The sequence below is a fragment of the Eulemur rufifrons genome, chromosome 3 (assembly GCF_041146395.1).
Source record: "Eulemur rufifrons isolate Redbay chromosome 3, OSU_ERuf_1, whole genome shotgun sequence".
Lineage (NCBI taxonomy): Eukaryota > Metazoa > Chordata > Mammalia > Primates > Lemuridae > Eulemur > Eulemur rufifrons.
This window is the reverse complement of record NC_090985.1, coordinates 54,524,770-54,543,515: the sequence shown is the minus strand read 5'-3', so window position 1 is coordinate 54,543,515 and position 18,746 is coordinate 54,524,770. Positions and strand designations below refer to the sequence as shown.

Genomic DNA, 18,746 nt, shown 5'->3' with positions numbered 1-18,746 from the left:
TAAAACTCTTTTAACCAGTACATACAATTAACATAGTGATGTATATTTTCTTTCCAACATCATATAAAGTGCCCGTGAAATTTGTGGCATTTCATATAGTATGAAATTTTATTAAATATGAAATGTCTGATTTTGAATACAGTGTAGTTTATTATATCTCAAACAAGAAGTAGTACAATTAATCAATGTATGTGCCTAAACTATTGACACAGTTTTGCCATCTTAACGGTAGCTTGCTTATGCCAGCAGCAAAGGAGCCTGGAGAGTGACTGGTGATGAAATTGCAAAAGGTGTTTTCCACAGCTTGTTGAAAATTGAATATTTTTCCTTGTGAGAAGTGGTCCAAAGCCTGGAAGAAGTGGTAGTCGGTTGGTGCAAGGTCTGATGAATATGGTGGATGACAGAGAGTTTCCAAGTCCAGCTGCTGGTTTGAGCAGCCTTGTTTGTGTGACATGTGTTTGAGCATTGTCTTGCAAGAGGATTGGCCTGTCTCTATTGACCAATTTCAGTTGCTTCATTGCAAGCATCCTCATCATTTTATCCAACTGGTCGCAGTAGACTGCTGCTGTAATCGACTGACCAGGTTTCATGAAGCTGTAGTGGATAATACCAGCACTGGACCACCAAACAGACATCATCAACTTTTTTGATAAATATTTTGTTTTGGACTGTGTTTCGGCACTTCATCTTTATCCAGCCATTGTGCTGAACACTTGGAAATTGTCAGAAGGAATCCATTTTTTATCACGTGTAACAACACGGTGTAGAAATCGTTCACCTTTATGTTATGACAGCAAAGAAAGGCCAGCTTTGAGACGATTTCTCTTCTGACGCTCATTTAATTCATGCAGTACCCATCTAGCCAGCTTCTTTACCTTGCTGATTTGCTTCAAATGGTCCAATATTGTTGCAAGAGTAATGTCAAACCTTGCTGCTAATTCACACATAGGTTGAGATGGATTTGCTTCCACTACAGCTTTCAGCTCATCATTATCCACCTTGGTCTCAGGTTGCCCACGTGACTCATTTTCAAGATTAAAATCACCAGAATGGAACTTCACAAACCATCAATGTACTGTGTGTCCATTAGCCACATCCTTCCCAAACACACCATTGATATTTTGAACTGTCTGCACTGCGTTGGTGCCATGACGGAACACATATTCAAAAATTATACGAATTTTTTGACTTATCCATGGTTTCACAAAAATTGCTGTAAAAAATTTTTTGAAAAATAATCACAAGCCAAAACATGCATTTGAAAGACTGAGGTTGTATCTTCACAATAAAAATAAAACAAGAAGTGTCAAAGTGAAATATCAGAGATGGCCGGGCGCGGTGGCTCACGCCTGTAATCCTAGCACTCTGGGAGGCCGAGGTGGGCGGATCGTTTGAGCTCAGGAGTTCGAGACCAGCCTGAGCAAGAGCAAGACCCCACCTCTACTAAAAATAGAAAGAAATTATATGGACAGCTAAAAATATATATAGAAAAAATTAGCCGGGCATGGTGGCGCATGCCTGTAGTCCCAGCTACTCGGGAGGCTGTGACAGGAGGATCGCTTGAGCTCAGGAGTCTGAGGTTGCTGTGAGCTAAGCTGACGCCACGGCACTCACTCTAGCCTGGGCAACAGAGTGAGACTCTGTCTCAAAAAAAAAAAAAAGAAAAAGAAAAAGAAATGTCAGAGATGTCAACTGTCAAACTTAGCACTTAAGGAAATTGGACATTTCAAACTTAATAAGCTAATAGAAGTGTGAAAATATTGGTAGTATGAAATTTTCCATATTCAAGTCTGAGCGTGAGTGGTGGCTGGTTCAATTACATGTCACATCTTGACGTGCCCCAGCCTGGTGAGGACAACAGTGTGGCTGTGAGAAGCCCCAGCTCCAGGTGCACACCAACCGTTCCAAGTGTGTGTGACCTCCGGCAAGTGAGCCAACCTCTCGTGCCCCATTCCTTGCCTGTACAATGAAGCTAGGAATGACAGATTTGCAGAGATGGATTGAGATGGTTTACATGAGTGTGCTTAGATCAATGCTTAGCACACACTATGATATCTCTAAGTTGTTGCCTTTAATATGTTACCTCTTGATTCAACAATGAAAAAAAGGAAAAATGGTACAAAATGCTATCTGGTTATATTTTATGAGACACACCAGAGGTTTGCAAACTTTCTGGGTTCACCCTTGTCTCAGAATTATTATGTGGCCCCTGGGCTAAAATAAATAAATAACATTTTGTTTATGAAATAATTAGGTCCAAACAACTGAAAGGTTGCTGTTTGCATAGTGTCCATCAGATGTCAGGGTGTTTTCCTTGTGAAGTTCCCCTGGTGCCCTGAGGTGCCATGGGGCACAGGTTAGGAATGGTGCAGGAGCTCACTTGTTTAGCTCTTACCTTCTGATGACTATTTAATCCATCAGACTTTTAGCAAGTGCTATGTGCTGCTAATTCATGATTTCCCTATCTCTAAAACTTTTTGATCTCTTTAAATAGAGTTAGCTCAGAAAGCCCTCAGAGGAAAACTTTAAAAAGGAAGCTAAAACTTCAGGTAAAATGTTGCTTTTTGTCTAACAGCCTCAGGGAATCTAAAGCAAAACGGAGATGTGGGAGGAGAATAAGAGACTCAGTTGTTCAGTGTGTTCACTGTATTGATTACAGTCGCCCTTAAAACCTGGGAGTACCTGCGTTTATGGCTCTCTGAGGTTCTTCTACAGGTGCAGCAAGCAGGACCTACCTGAAGATCACCTGCAGAATAATGCCTGTAAAAGAAATGCCTTAAGTTTACTGTTCCTCCCTCCAGGCTCTGGGACCAGGCAACAATACAACCGTCTGCTTGTGTCTTTTAGATCTTTTGGAAGCTTTTAAATTACTGCCTACAGGTATTTGGGGTATAAAAAGCTAATTAAGTCTTTGGGATGCACTTCCTGATAGACCTTGAACTCCCAGGCCAATTAACCTCTCAAGTACTATATGTTATATACTAATGTGTAACAAATTGTATTGTTAATATTTTAACAAAATTTTACCAGTCCACAATCCTAAACAGAAGAAACTAGGTTTCTGGAGATCTTGGGGATAGATAGAGACAAGAGCCTTTACGTACGAATTGATATTAAAAAAGAATATTTTTCAGAAATGCATCATGAATTTTTCTACATTCTGGAAAGCTATAGCTATATGTACAGAAGTAGCTGGAGTAGGCCTTTGGGCTGAGAGACTTTTTTTACATTGAAATAGTATTAAAAATAAATCTGCATTCTATAATGCATTAAAATTTGTACTGCATTCTTAAATACAGTAGCTACAGGTACAGGTGTAGCTGGTGGGGACCTTTTGGGTTAGACAATGTTGCCACTGTAATACAATTTTTAGAGAAAAGCCACTCCAGCCTGCAAAACTATATTGCTTGAGGCACAGAGCATAGCATGCTGCCTCCATTAGGTTCAAATGTGCATTTGTCACATCCATACCTTTCTTCCCTGCAGGTGTGCTCATTCCGCCTTGCATTCCTTCCAGTGCTCTCCTTTGATCTCTCATCTTTTCTTTTCTCGCCTCATTTTACACACTCTTTGTTACCACCATATCCAAGACCATGATCTATGGACCACCTGAACCACACCCCCTGGGGAGCCTATTTAAAATGCACTCCCCTAAAATCAGAACCTCTGAGGATGGACTCCAGGAATCACCAGTGTTAATTAACTTCCAGTGTGATTCTTATATTAACTAAAATCCAAAAATGGTCAGGCCACACCGAATATCTAGATTTTTAAGAAATTGTTTTTTCCTCTTTTGGGACTCTGCACATGTGAATGTGCTTCTCTCCCCTCCTGGGATGTCAGTGTCTTTCTGACCCATGCTTATTTCTTCTGGGGGCTCAGGGCCTTCTGGTTGAATAGCAAGGTCATTTTTTTTTTTTTTTTTTTTTTTTTTGCATTTTACATTGATATTTACAGTCATTACAAGGCAGGAGAGTGAAAGAAAAATGGAGCTGGGAATGAAAGTTAATTTAGTGTTATTTTACCAAAATAGCTCTATGAGCCAGGGTAGGGTAAAGGTATTAACACAGTCTCTGAAAGCTGCTTTTGCACCTGTTATCAAACTCTAGCTCTTCAGTCTAAGGTTTACGTGATCATGACTAAAATACTCAAGCACTCTAAGCCTCAGTTCTTCATCCATAAAAAGGAGATGATAATACCTACTTTAAGTAGTCATTAGAGATTTATATCAGAAAATGTTTGAAATAGTTTGTATCTCTGAAAATGGTAAACACTAGTTGTTTATTATTATTGGCCCCATTTTACAGATGAGGCAACTTAGGATAAAGTAAGGGAACATGCTGTAGGTCATAGCTCATAAACCACAGGACCAGAAGACATCTCCTACCTCTGCCTTCCCCGTTCTACAGCCTTTCTCTTACTAGATAGTTCAATGCCCCCAGGAGCTGCAAGTTCTGAAGCATCAGGTCTTAGCTCTTTTTTTTTTCTTTTTCTTTCTTTTGTTTTTATTTGGTAGCACTTAGTGAACACTTAAAGCTGAATATATTGTTTACGGTCTCATTAAAAACAATGGCTTTTGCCCTGTTTTTGTTTTTTTAATTTATGTTTGATGTCCTTTCACTAAATACTATAGGAGTGTATTACAAGGAATGAAATGAACCCTGAAAATGATCCAGGTTCGTTTAAGTCAGAAGACAGATACCTGTAAGGCATAACCTCCAACTTTCATCAATATCCTGATTTATCAACCTGCAGCTACAATAGCCAGTTGGCTTATGAAGACTAAATGGCCATATATTGACCGCCTACTCTGTGTCTTCTATAACAGTGTTTCTCAAACATTTATATACAAAAAAATCACATGGACTCTCATCAAAATGTAAAGTCTGGATCAATAGGTCTAGGATGGGACCTGAGACTCCGTATTTCTAACAAGCTCTCCTATGACACCAAAGCTGCTTGTCCATGCCTAGGTGATTCTCATGCACATTACAGTTTGAGAGGTGCTGTGGTGTCCCATTCCCCCCTTTTAATTCTCTGTATAACAATTTTTGGCATTTCTTGATTTTTCATTTGTTATTTTATTTATTACTTATATCCCCTAGTAAAATTTAAGTTCTATGAGAGCATAGCCCTTTCTACCTTGATCATCACTGTGTTCTCAGCACCTTGAATAGTGCCTGACATGTAGGTGTTCACAGTAGTGAGCTGGAGCTGTAAGCCAATTTACCTGCATGCAAGTACTCAATAATATTTGTGATTCAATAAATGACTAAATGAATATAGATATTGGTAATATGTATAGATATATGATTTTTATATATTGTTTATATAATTCCCATAACATTTTGAGGAATATACTGTCAACCCCAGGTTGTAATTATATGACCCTACCTGTCAATTTAGTATTATGGGCAAGGATAATAAAATTTTCTGACATCAGATAGCTACTGAAAATTGCAGGGAAGAAGAGCTAGAACTTGCACTAGTCTTGGAAGAGGACACGTGTTCCTATAAATATATAGAGAGAAGGGGAGAAGGATATTCCATGTAGATAGAATGTAGAGGGATAATTATTTGAGATTTTATCTTAGGTTTTATTCCCCTTGAAGTCTTCCCATTTCCAATCTATCCAGTTCCCTAGTTTTCCTGCCATAGGGAATTTTGAGTGCAAAAAGCTTCAAAGTTACTGGAAATCTGCTCTTTCTAAGTTTTGTAAGATCTGAAATTTTCTAAAGAGCTTGTGCTATGTGTCCTGGGGTAGGATAGAAGAGAGAAGAGTTCTTTTGAGAACAGCCAGTGGAAAAAGAATTTTCCTAAGACTGGAAAGAATTCAATCTGAGCTGAGAGGTTGATGCCTCAGGTATCATCTTTTCGATGCTAGGGTCCCCTTCTGTAGTTTGGTGAGGATTACAGAGGAAGCATTATGTTAAAATGAATTTATAAAATACCTTTAGAGATTGGGATCTTTAAGTGATCTATGTGTTTATTTATTAATTCATAAAATAATAAGATCTAGTAGCAGATCAAATAATTAACTTTGAAATGAAGAGCACAGATTTTTAACTATAATATGATATAAAAATAGCTCTGCTTATTATTCCTGATAGATTTACAGGTCATACTAAGACTATTATGGTTTATTTTCTGCATTTATAATAAAAAGAAATGTTAAATTTTCAGTTAGAAGTTAATGAAAATAAAGACATAATCATTTTTCCATCCAAGTCCATGGACCCCTGGGGATGGACCCAGGTTCAGAAGAAGGGCTTGTGCCTCACTTTGAGGCAGCGCATATCAGTCAGTGGTTCTCAACGTCTAAGCACTGGACCAGTAGCATCAGTGTCACCTTGGAACTTATCAGGAATACAAATTCTCAGTTCCAGTCTCAGTCTTACTGAATCAGAAACTCTGGGAACGAGGCCAAGCAATATATGTTTTAACAAGCTCTCTGGGTGATTCTGATGCATGCTCAAGTCTGAGAAGCACAACTAGATTATACCTTAGTAACAAATTAGTTCTGAATCTCCATAGCGTAAAGCAACATGGTTATTTTCCATCTGAGCTTCATTTCCATCATGGATAGCCTGGGCTTACTCTCTCCTGGTTCATGTCTCCTCAATCCAGGAACCAGGTAGATATAACAGCCTCTCTCTCCAGCATTACCTGTACCATATCAGGGGAGAAAGAGAACAGGAGAGTCCCACATTGGCTATTAATGGACCAGAAGACACATGTCACTTCTACTAATACTAATTGGCCAAAACCAGTCACATGGCTCCAGCCAATAACCATATTGAGTGGAGGTGCCTGGAAGCCAGGGAGGTGGTGATGATTGAAACACTGTGAGATACAGCAAGATGTCAGAGACAATGATCTGCTAATACCACTAGGGAGACTACCACAGCCACACCTAAGGTTCCCAATTGCAGTAGGCACGAACAGCAGACTCACAGGCCCTGCAGAATCAGTGCAGCCGAGACAGTGGTGGGCAGTGTGCATTGATGTGTTCCATGCAGTCTGTGACAAAGGTGGACCAATGTAAACCAGCGATGGGGGCACCAAGGGAGGAGACACTTCCTTTTTCTTTGGTGATGCTTAAGACTCTCAGATGTTTGTACCATTCTGGGCAATGGACGAAAGTACAAAAGTGACTGAGATTTCTTGAATCTATGAATTTCTTGTCATAGGATGCTCAGTGATAGATTTAAGTTGATTTAGAGAAAAACGATATCTCTGACACACTTCAACATGGAGTAAACATCATATCCACTAGAGCTGCTATCTGTGTAAACCGCGCTCCTTCAGCAGTTAATGCAGGGCATTTCAGAGGAATATTTCATAAATGCTTTTGATGATAAAATAAACTCTTCAGATACTTTAACACTGACTAAGTTGGCATATTGACTTAGAAAAGCCTGAGACCTATAATCTTTCTAAATTCATATTGGGGATTCAGTTAATAGAGCAATATGAGTCATTGGTACTTAATCATTCCTTTGTGGTTGTGACAGGTAATTCTTTTTCATCTATTAGAAAATTTTACACACATTCAGCTGGCTTTTTTCTATAATATTCTCTGCCTGCCTTGCTTTCATCTCAAAATAAAGGGAAGGTATGAGCCATGTAATGATGAGAAAGTAGTCATAGTAAAAGTTGAACTAGTACAGTTGTATAAAAAGACTTGGATCATGTGGTGAAGGTTTTGTTACTTGACACCCTTGGAATGTCTACTGGGGTCTTAGCCACTATGTCACCATAAATGTGCATTTGATGAAGATTGAAATCTATCATTAAAATACCATAGTTGTTTTTAGTGACCCTGATGTTTCTTTCAGTTGCGTTGTAATGTGCCAGTAGGTAATTAAACCCATCTTCCTGGAGGAGAAAATCTGTAGAAGAATTTAGGTGGTCACCATACATCTATATCTATATCTATCTATATAGGTGTCTTCATTGCACGTCAGAGAGTGAGGCCAGACATAAGTTGATAGAGAATGTTTCAACTACTCATGATGAGATATGCACATTTTAATTTCTGCCCACTTTGTGGCCTTACTTTTTTCCCATTCTTACTATGTATGTGTATTGCCCAGGAAAAATCATTTACAGGATTAATTAGTGCACTTTTGAGTAGGTTCAAATGTCTTGGTTCATTTCCAACTTGTGTGTGTTTGACTTTTGTCTTCTCATTATAATTCCATATGAGAAATTTTTATTGCAAATATTTTGTGGAAGCAAAAATGAGAAAATTATTTTGACCAGATCTAGATCCCATTCCTCAAAGTGAAGTATAACAAGAATGGAAAAACAAGCACCACATGTACTCGCCATCAAATTGGTACTAACTGATCAACATTTAAGTGCTCACATGGAAGTAATATTCAAGTGAGAAATTTGCTGGTAATTGTCCTTAAGCAAACACCACCCAAAGGTCTTATGGAGACTCCTGGTAATCCTCATGTTATTTACAATGAATTCCATTTTGCAATATTGTAGTAAACTATAATTTTTAAGAAAATGTTGCAATAGTGTGAATGTCAAGTGTCTACAATTAGTAAGGTCAAACATTTTTCTTAAATTTGTTTTTTGAGGCTTACTGCCTAGATAATAAATCTACACATGGAGTAGTCCTTTAAACATAAATTCCAACATCATTCTGTCTTATGAATCAATCAATCAAGACAGTAGTTCAGATATAATAAAAAATTGAAGGGAAATATTCTATCTGCATAAATAGTAAAAATTTTGCTTACTGATTAACGAATTTCATGAGACAGTTTTCATCCCACATATTTTATTAATAACTTTAATTAAACTTTTATATGAAATCCAAAATCCTTTCAATCACAGCATGGACCATAGGAATGTGTTTATTTAAGACAGACTTTAATTCAAGACGTTATTTTAAATCATGATTGTACCTGTATTTTCCGTTCTACTCACATGTCAAGCTGTGTGTGTGTAAATTACATGATGCATCTTGGGATTCGTTGCAGTATGTCACTTAGAAAACTTTTTTAACGTGCTTGGAGTTAATCTTTTTTTCCAAGGCAATTTTATGTGCCATTAATTCTCCTCATCATCTTATATAGCAAGGACAACTGGTGCAGATTTTACATTTTCAGCTAAAGAATTGAGATGTTTAAAAATTATACGATATCCTGTTTTTTTTGACAACTATAATTTTGCCTAGGAGGTGATTATTAGAATAACTGCTTAATTACTCTTCTTGTTTTGGACTACTATTTATTCTCATGAAAAGTGTTAGTTCTGGTGCTCTTTATGGAATATCAGTCAGTGAGGGTTATCCTATGTCAGGAAAAAAGGTGTACATGTTTAATGTAAAATATATTCATTATAACTTCTTTCCCTTTATGACCCAAACCTCTGTGTAGTATGGTTTCTTTTACTTATTCTATGTTGACATCAGTAAAAATAACAAAATAGTTTCTTCTTTGTATATCTAGAGGTTTTTTTCCCCAAACTTATAGGATACTTTGCTTCTACTGTGTAGGAAAGATGAAAACACACGATAGACCTACCACACCCTCCGAAATTGCTACTGCCATTAATCAGCTGAGTGCAGGGAAAGAATTATGAACAAGTTTCACAGTTTTCTCTCTTCTTTCTTGACTTTTCAATAACTGGTAGAATTTTAGCCTATATTTCATGTTGGAGGAGAAAGAAAACACAGTGAGATAAAGGAATATTTGGATTCTTACTTCTGCAATACCCTTGAAGTTAAATAAGAGCATATGTGGCAGAAAAAAAGCATTGTCCTTCCCCTCAAACTCTGACTTGCTGTCACTGTCTCAGCAGTGACTTGCAATTGCAAATCATTGTCTGAATAATAAAGCAGTATTTTTGTCGCCTATGATGTTGAGAAGTGAATGCTAAATATGTAGCCACTGAGCTTTTCATTTGCTTACTGTGACAAAAGCCAATGACCCAGGAAGCAGAAATGACTACTAATGTCTAACTCTAGCTGTAGGACTCTATGGATTTTTGTGGTACAAACTGTCATCAGGAATAGATTATTGAAATAAACTCGTGTGACTTTACCAAAGAGGTAAGATAAGTACAGTCATCGAGGGGAAATATAGCATATACTGTGCACAGAAGCGCTATCTTTAAGGTGTTATTCTTTTCTCTGTATATTTAAAAATCTCCACAGGGAAACTGTCATTTTTAAATGGCAGAAAATGTATAATGTTTCCCTCTTTGTTAATGCAGAGTGAAATATCTGAATGTGTAACAAAATTGCTGTATCATCTGAAACTCTGGTATAAGCCCTGGGGATCCACCTGTGAACAAAGCAGGCAAACTTTCAACTCTTACGTCATTAATAAAGGGGTTAAAGTCACAGATAATTCACAAGAAAATATATCAATGATAAATCATCGGAAGAAAACACAGATACAATTGGGTGATGGGGAGAGCTGGCACCTTGAGGTTGGGTGATCAAGGAGGGTCTTTCTGAAAGGGACTTTTGGGTTGAGACTTGGATGACAAGAAGCCAGACATGAATTTTTAGGCAAGATGCATTTCAAGCAGAGGGGATGTCTACTAAGAAAGCTTTGAGGCTAGTACCATTTCTAGGAGCAGCAAGGAAAGTGTGAACAAAGCAGAGAGAGCGAGGAGGAGCCTAGAGATGAAGCCAGTGAAGCAGGCAGGGGCCAGGTCATGGAGGGTCTTGCCGGGTTTGGTGAGTGTTTTGGAATCTACTCCCAGTGAGATGAGAAGCCATTGGAAGGACGGACAAGATGGGAATTGTGTTTTTAAAAAGCACTTTGCTTTTTGTGTGCAGGATAGATTGAATGAGAGGAAAGAGTGGGAGCAGTAGGAGGAGCCACAGTTGTATCCAGAGGAGGAACAATGGGTTAGCCCAGCGTGATAGCCAGAGTACTTTCACAGGACTCTCCAGATGACCCTTGCTCCAAAATGTCTCCTAGCTCTGCAGAACAAAATCCTTTCCATCTAAATACTTCCTGTTTTAACGCAAAAGGGAAGGATGGTGTACTTTCCCAGCCCAGGGTTTGCAACTGTTGGTATTCTTTTGTCCACAAGTAGATTAATTTGAAAAAACCAGGTGGTTTTGATCAAATCGTATATGCTTAGAATGTTATTCTTAAGCTCCCATAATAACTCTACAGACATGAAGATTAGCTTAAACTGACTAAAGAAATTTTAACTGCTAGGAGATTAAGACTGTTTAAATTCATAATCTACAGTGTTTTGGGATTAAACTGTGATTTGCAGGATATGATTTACTGACCAATAACAAAAACTTCACCTACCTGGAACCTCACGCTAGAAGTGTTTCTTTTTATAAGATTCTTGGGTACTGAAACATCATTTTTAAAAAGCTGTAAACTGGGAAACAATTTTGGGATCTTATCAGCCAGTAGAGACAAGTGCTAGCTTCATAAGTGTGCAGCCTGTGTAGCCTCACAGCCTGTGCTCAGAAGGGCTCCAATCTTGGTTTAATGCTGTGCCACCACTGTCTTGAATTTTTAAAGATTTTTTAACAAGGGGCCTCACATTTCCATTTTGCACTGGGCACCACAAATTATGTAGCCAGTCCTGAATTCAGGGCTCAGAATCCCCTGGAAAATCTGTCTCTCTGCTTTAAGACATGGAGAAATAGAGATAGGAGAGGGGCCTATTTGAATAAAGGGATTCTTGGAAAAACAAATTCATCATCTGTAGAATCTGAGATTATCTAGTCCAGTGGTTCTTAATTGCCTGTGTGCAGTCCACATCCACCTGATTTTTACCTATCCATGGCAAAATAACAACATGAATAAGGATGCCTTTAGGTTTTTGGAAAGCTAAATTTATTCAGTTCAAATATCTGCTCTTTATTTTGAGAGTAGATACACCTTGTCATTTTTGGTCTAATGTATCTTTTGTTTTGTAACATATTGATAATAGGTAGCAGTTTTTTCTTTGTTTTTAAAGTAACTTCTATAAAATAAAAGTTGACTACCTCATTTCAGCCCCAATACTTGATAGCCAAAACAAGAAAAAAAAGAAGAAGAAGAAAAGAAAATAGGCCCAATGCAGTGACTCACACCTGTAATCCTAGCACTTTGGGAGGGTGAGGCAGGAGGATTGCTTGAGGCCAGGAGTTTGAGACCAGCCTGAGCAAGAGCAAGACCCCCTCTCAACAAAAATAGAAAAATTAGGCCACTGTGGTGGTGCATGCCTATCGCCCCAGCTACTTGGGAGGCTGAGGCAGGAGGATCACTTGAGCCCAGGAGCTTGAGGTTGCAGTGAGCTGTGATGACACCCACTGCACTCTAGCCTGGGTGACAGAGCAAGACCCTGTCTCAAAAATAAATAAATAAATAAATAAAGTCCTCCATCCCATTTTTGGAGGGATGGTTCTACTTTACTTTTACCTCTTTTTTTTTCCTAATTGCAACCTCACTTTTCTTGTATTCAAATTATTGCCAATAACAATGGCTCACAAGTCACAAATACCTAAACCTAATTTCTTACAATTGAGTAAAAGGTAATCAGAAATAAATCCATATGAATATTAAAACTTCTTGTAAGTCAAATTTAAAGTTGGGGAGAGATAACCCTCCTTTAATTGGACTACTTATCATTTTTATAGTTTTATTTTATAAATCCATCCCCCTTTATGCCCCAAAGGATAGCAATCTTTTTCTTTTCATCTTTGTGTCCCCAGCATTTAAGCATAGGGCACTAACTCGGTAAACCTTCAATGAATATAAAAAAACTAAATGAAAAAGAAAAAACAACAAATGAAAGATTTTTAACCAGGAATGACCCTGAAATGGAGGAGTGTCTCCCCTCTGTCACTACATTCTCTGAAAGTTCTAACCCTTCTTAGCCAGAGAACGATGACCTTAAGAAAGGTTAATAATGTGCATGACATCGATGACAGGAAGTTAAAATTAGACATTTTCTCTCTGCTTCAGCTGAAGCTAAGAAGGCACCTATTACTTACTCCCTGCGTTTCAAAATGAAGCATGAGCCCGTCACATCAGCCTTGTAAAGCTGGTAGTCAGAAACTGAGTTCGTGACCCTTAGTCAACCGCTCAACTGGAGCCAACATAATAGTTTGGAAATTAGAACAGGATTTTCAGAGAGAAAATTTCTCTGAATGGTGGTGTTCCGGAAATCCTCCCCTATCCCAGCCCTCAGAGGGAAGGGGTGAGGGATGCTTTTACTTCACCTCAAATAGGTAAGAGGCTTCATTGGAACAACCCAGAGAGCATGGGGCAAACCGTGGATTAGACCTTCAGTCAACCTGACAAATAAAAAAGAGCAGAGACTACAGCTGCCTGGGAAGCTGTAGATCTAACATGGAGATACAAAAAGCTGCTACCTGGTGGATATGCCAAAACCTACAGGGCAAAGAGTGCTTGTTTCCTGTTGGCAAAGTGTGGCTATACAAGAAAGAACAGGTCTAAAAGAGTCTGAGATCTTGTCCATGAGGGCTGCCTGGGGGAAATAGGTAACCCCAGCAAAAAGAACATTGAAGTGTACTGCCAGATCTCCGGGGGTTGGGGAAGGAGCTATGAGTGACCAGTGGGAAGAGTTGTGTTCACTCACAGAGAGGAAAGTGCAGAAAGGTTATCACCAGTAAGAAGGAGACGACAAAGAACTCATAAAATATCCCACCCAACGAGAGAGTCGGTTCTAAAACCCCTAAAAAATGCAGAGAGCTGATGCCAGCAAATAAGATCCCTGGAGTCTAGTACCTTGAACATAGAAGGAACTCAGTAGATATTTGGTGAACGCAGAGACCTGTAACCTTGTTAGGCTAATATTGCAGGAATGATTCTCAGCATTGTGCAGATGAGAAAATTATGAGGTTCAAGTTAAGTGTCTTACTTCAAAATTTAGTTTAGTCCGGATCACTGGTTTGTTCATTTTCACACAATCACAGTGAAGAGGAGCCCAGAACAGCACAACTGAAACTGTAGTGCCACTATCAAGTTTGTGATATAATGCAACTAAGTGTTCATGAGAGGGCTTCAAGGCAGTCCTTCCTGTGGTGTTTGTGTGTTTCAGGTTATTCACTTTATCTTTACATGAAGTCAAGCCGCTAGTGGTGGTCACTATGTGCCTGGCAGGATACACGGCACTGGATGTTCAAATATGAATAAGACAATCCCTGACCTCAAGTAGCTTATAGTGTATGAATTCAAGACAACGATTTGTCATTTACTTAACATGTAGCATGAGCTTAAGAATATAAGTTCCCTTATGGTCACTATAACATTAACAGTTGAGCTAGGGTTCCCTATTTATTTAAAAGTCCTCCAATCTGCAGTTAAATATAGATTGTACATTTCACCACCATTAGATTTTATTTCTTATTCTTTAATGATGATTGACTCATACTGTTTTAAATAAAGAATTATGTAGGAATTTCTGTCAGTCTTTCATGCAATTAGAAATTAATATATATGGATATAAATATTTTTTTCCACTGGTCTTTTATCCCCCTGGCTTTGTTAATATGTAATAAATTGCTTCTCTGCATTCACTCTCCACTTGATTTTTCTCCTAATGTAATTTACCACCTTTATAGCCTGGAAAATGCAGGCATGAAATCCTCATTAGCACAATGCCCATAAATCAACATGTGTTTAAAAGGTTCTTCTATCCCAAGCCTATTTCTTAGATCATGTATTCAACCATGATTTTAAGATTTCAAAATTGGTCCACATCATAGATCAGCAGATAGCTCTATTTTTACATAGCTGTTATGAATATTATAGTTTTCTAACCAAAGAGATATGATAGTAATTTCTTGAGAAAGATTTGGAACACTGTGACCAAGCCAAACTAAGAATGAAAGAAGATGGAGAAACTAACCATGACCGCATGCCCTGTAAACCTACTGCATGAAGTCAGGTGTGGGGAATTGATTCAGTGATTGATTCATTCATGTACATATTTTTGGCGTGCACATAACATGCACGACACTGTGTTTGATGCATAAAAGAAGTGTGCTTCCAGCCCCATCAGAGAGTATAGTGAAATGAGAGAGACAGAATAAAGTGAATGTGAACAAGTCTATCATTAGACTTTATGATAAATACCGTGAGAAGCACATGAGCAGAGTGCAGAGCTAAAGAATAACGTGGGGTGGAGTGCGGATAGGGCAGGGAGATGAGAGATAACCTGCTTAGAATTGCAGGGGGTCGTCTCTCTGAGGAGACTTAACAATAAATGAGAAGCAATCAGCAACTCAAAGTGCATTCCAGGCAGAGGGAATAACATGTGCAAAGGTCCTCAGGAGAGAAAGAGTTTGACATGTTTCGGAACTTTGAAGAATGTTAAGGTGATGAGGACGTGGGCAAGAAGAAGGCCCAAGACAGAGACATCAGGGCCAAATGGATCATTGAAAGAAGTTTAAAAATTCATCAGACCACAGTGGAAAGACATTTAGTTATTTGAAGTGAGAGAACCTCTTATTTGCTTTAAGCTTAAAAATGCTTGTTATGGCTGCTGTAAGAAGAGTAGGTAGCAGGAGACAAAAGTCTAACTGGGGAGACCAATACGGATATAGATGAGTTCCAGTGGAGAGTGTTGCAAAGGAAGGGATCAGATATAACTTCCAGGTTTCCTTCTTGAGCAACTGTGTGGGTGGTGGTGCCATTTACAGAGACAGGGAAGACAGGAAAGAAAGTTAGGGCTGAGTTTAGGAATCAAAAATTTGTTTAGGGACATGTTAAGTTTAAGATGTGCTTCATGAAATGGATAATGCCAAGTAGTTACTTGGATATTTAAGTTTGCAGTTCTGGGGAAAATTGGGGCTGGAGGAATAAATGAGGGAGTTTTCAGCATATAAATATTTAATTCCAAGGGAATAGATCAGAATATCTCGGGAGATAGTGAAAATAGAGCAGAGGGAGGCCCAGCTGGATTAGGGATATTCCAAAATACTTAGAGATTGAATAGAAATACAAAATATTTAGGAGTCAAATAGAAAAAGAGGACCCTTTGAGGAATATTAAAAAATGGAATATTAGAAGAATGTGTGTCAGGGAATCTAAGAAAGTAGCATGTTTCAAGATAGAGGAGGTGGTTAAAAAAAAAAAAAATGTTACGTACTTATACATACCAGTGTGTATCATGCCGAATACCTTGTATGGGTGATGTTATATCATCTGTCTCATAGCCTATTGAGTGAATGCTATTATTAGATCCATTTTACAAATGAGGAAACTGTAGAGAGATTAAGTAATTTGCTCAAGATCCCATAATAAAGAGCCAAGTGTCAGACCCAGGAATTCTAACTCCAGAGTCCATAGTCTTAAGCTCTGTACTGTTCTCCTTCACAAATACACCCTGCAATTAAAGGTTGAGAAAAATGAAACCCAAAAAAGTACCTTTTGAAATTGACCACATGAAATTATTGAAAACTCAAGTGAGTTGCTTTATGAAAGTGGTGAGATGAAGCTGTGAGCTGTGAGGGAAGGAAGGAATTACAGAACGAGGTGGTAGCCTTAGAGGAAAACAGGCTGGAAGGGAGGGCATGTGTTCACTGCTGGTGGGAACAGGGTCAGCAGGAGGGAGAGAAGAGCAACCAAGATGGGAGCAGATAGCCTAGGAGTAAGGCCTTGAGAAGGGGGTGTAGAAGGAATCTTTTTTCCCTTTCCTGAATTCCTCCTCTTGTGCATAAAATAGAAATGTCCTTCCTCTCTGGAAGATTTTGAAGAAAGGTTTGGCTTTTCTTTCATCCTCCTGCACCCATGCCTCAAAGGAAGAAGAGTGACTTCTCAGACTGTGAGGACTGCGAACATATGGCCCAGACTCCTCTCGGTTCCCTCTTTGGGACCAGACTGCCCACAGCAAGTCCATCTCAACTCCTGCTGCCCTTGGGGCAGTCTCACCGGGACATTGCTTCTCCAAATTCCAGCTTGTCGTAGGGTCCTTGCTCCTGTGTCTGTTTCTCATTTGGTTCAGGACTTAGAGAAGGAACAGGGTGGTTAGTACATTAAAGCCCCAAGTATAGAGAGAAGATGCAATTGGGTTCAGAGCATGTGGAGAGATTGGCTTTAACAAGAAGACCATGTTCTCTTCTGTAATAGGAAAATGTTTTTAGTAATGGGAAAAGATAAATGTAGATTTATAGAGTTGCTGTTGGGCAGAAGACAGAGTAATTTATTTAATGTAATTTTAAAGAGTATATGTTATGTTTATCTGAAGAAAGCCTAAAATCCAACTTTGTTGTACTGAGAACACTACCTAGCCTTCATGTGTTAAACCACTATCATCAAAAAAGAAGAAAACTATAACAGAAACACTCAGTAATTCTCAAATTGGAGGAGAGGACATGGTGTGCCCTATCTAGGATAGCTAATCAGAATTTAAATAGGGCAGTTTTCAGAAATATCTTTTTTAATCAGTAATGTAATCAATAATGCAATCTTACATTAAAAAACACAAAATATCATTTTCATTTTAAAACATTTGGAATAACTTAAGGATGTTTTATATTCATCAATAAAATGATTTAAAGAGGTCAAGGAAAAAATGGATTAACTAGAGTGATGTTTTCTATCCAATTCCTGAATTAATATGTAAGTAGAAAACATATTTTTCTATCTCTTTTCCTGTTTCTAATGTCTTCATTTGGGGAAATTAAGATGGGAGATTGTTATACTACCTTGTCATTTTAACTATAAACCATTGGGCTTTGGCCCAGATATTTATTACTTGACGAAGCTATCTTGATTAAGTTTAGAGTTGCCTTATGTTTGACATAAGAAAAATTACATTTTAATCAGCTAGTCCATATGCTTTTTACAGATAGTTTGTAATAGGCCTTGTTAAAAATAGGTTCCTCTAATCATCAAGGTTGGATAGAAGCCTAAAATCTTGAAATAGTCTTATTTATCCTGATTCCTTCTTCTTAAAATGAATAAACAGAATGCTACTGACGTGGCAATAGCATGTTACAAATCATTTCATCAAAGGTAATGAAATTAAATTTCAGCTCTGAGTTATTGCAAAAGACTGTTTAACATTTACAAGAATTTGACTTCCAAATCCTTCAAGCCCTAATCTTTGGATTTACATAATGCGTTTCCACTTTCAGGCTTTTCCAGTTGAAAGGCTTTGAAGTTCCAAGGCAAAAACTGTAATTAATTGGAAATTTGTGTAATTTCAAAAGCAAACGGTTGTAATATAATGGCATAATCGGAAAGTACTTGGAGGGGAAAATTCCTAAAAATTTTACTACCATTAACTTAGTGTTTTGAAACTTTATAGTCAAAAGAGGATATGCAAAATTCTTAATGATTGCTCCAATAACATGTAGTACATATTTCTCATCAGTAAAATTATTAATAAAATGTCTTACCATTAGGTTGTTGAAAGTAGTAGATCCTGGACTTGAACCCAAGATCTTTGATTTGAGAATCCTTGCTCTTTCTTCTCCACTATAGCACCACTGAAAATTTTTGCAAAAGGATATCAATTTATCAAAGCTGCAGAATGTTTATTTAGAAATTACAAAACTAGACTTAGTGATTAAAGAAGTGAAATATTGTTCAGATTTATCATAGTGTTAATGAGACTATTTCCTTTTTCTATCCAGGCTCTAATACATTCCCATAATGGGATGGGGAGGAGGCTATATTATGTGGGTGCATTAACTTAGTCATTGTATGTGCTATTAATACCAAACTATCAGAAGTCTTACTCTTTTAGTTTATTTTCATGGGTTTCTATATGTAAACTTGCTTGCA

The 18,746-nt window shown here is 38.0% G+C and overlaps 1 protein-coding gene across 1 annotated transcript in view; it reads left to right on the top strand.

Moving 5' to 3' along the window:
- Nucleotides 1-18,746, top strand: part of OXR1 (oxidation resistance 1) — a 282,111-nt gene that overhangs the window by 38,383 nt on the left and 224,982 nt on the right. The window lies entirely within an intron of this gene.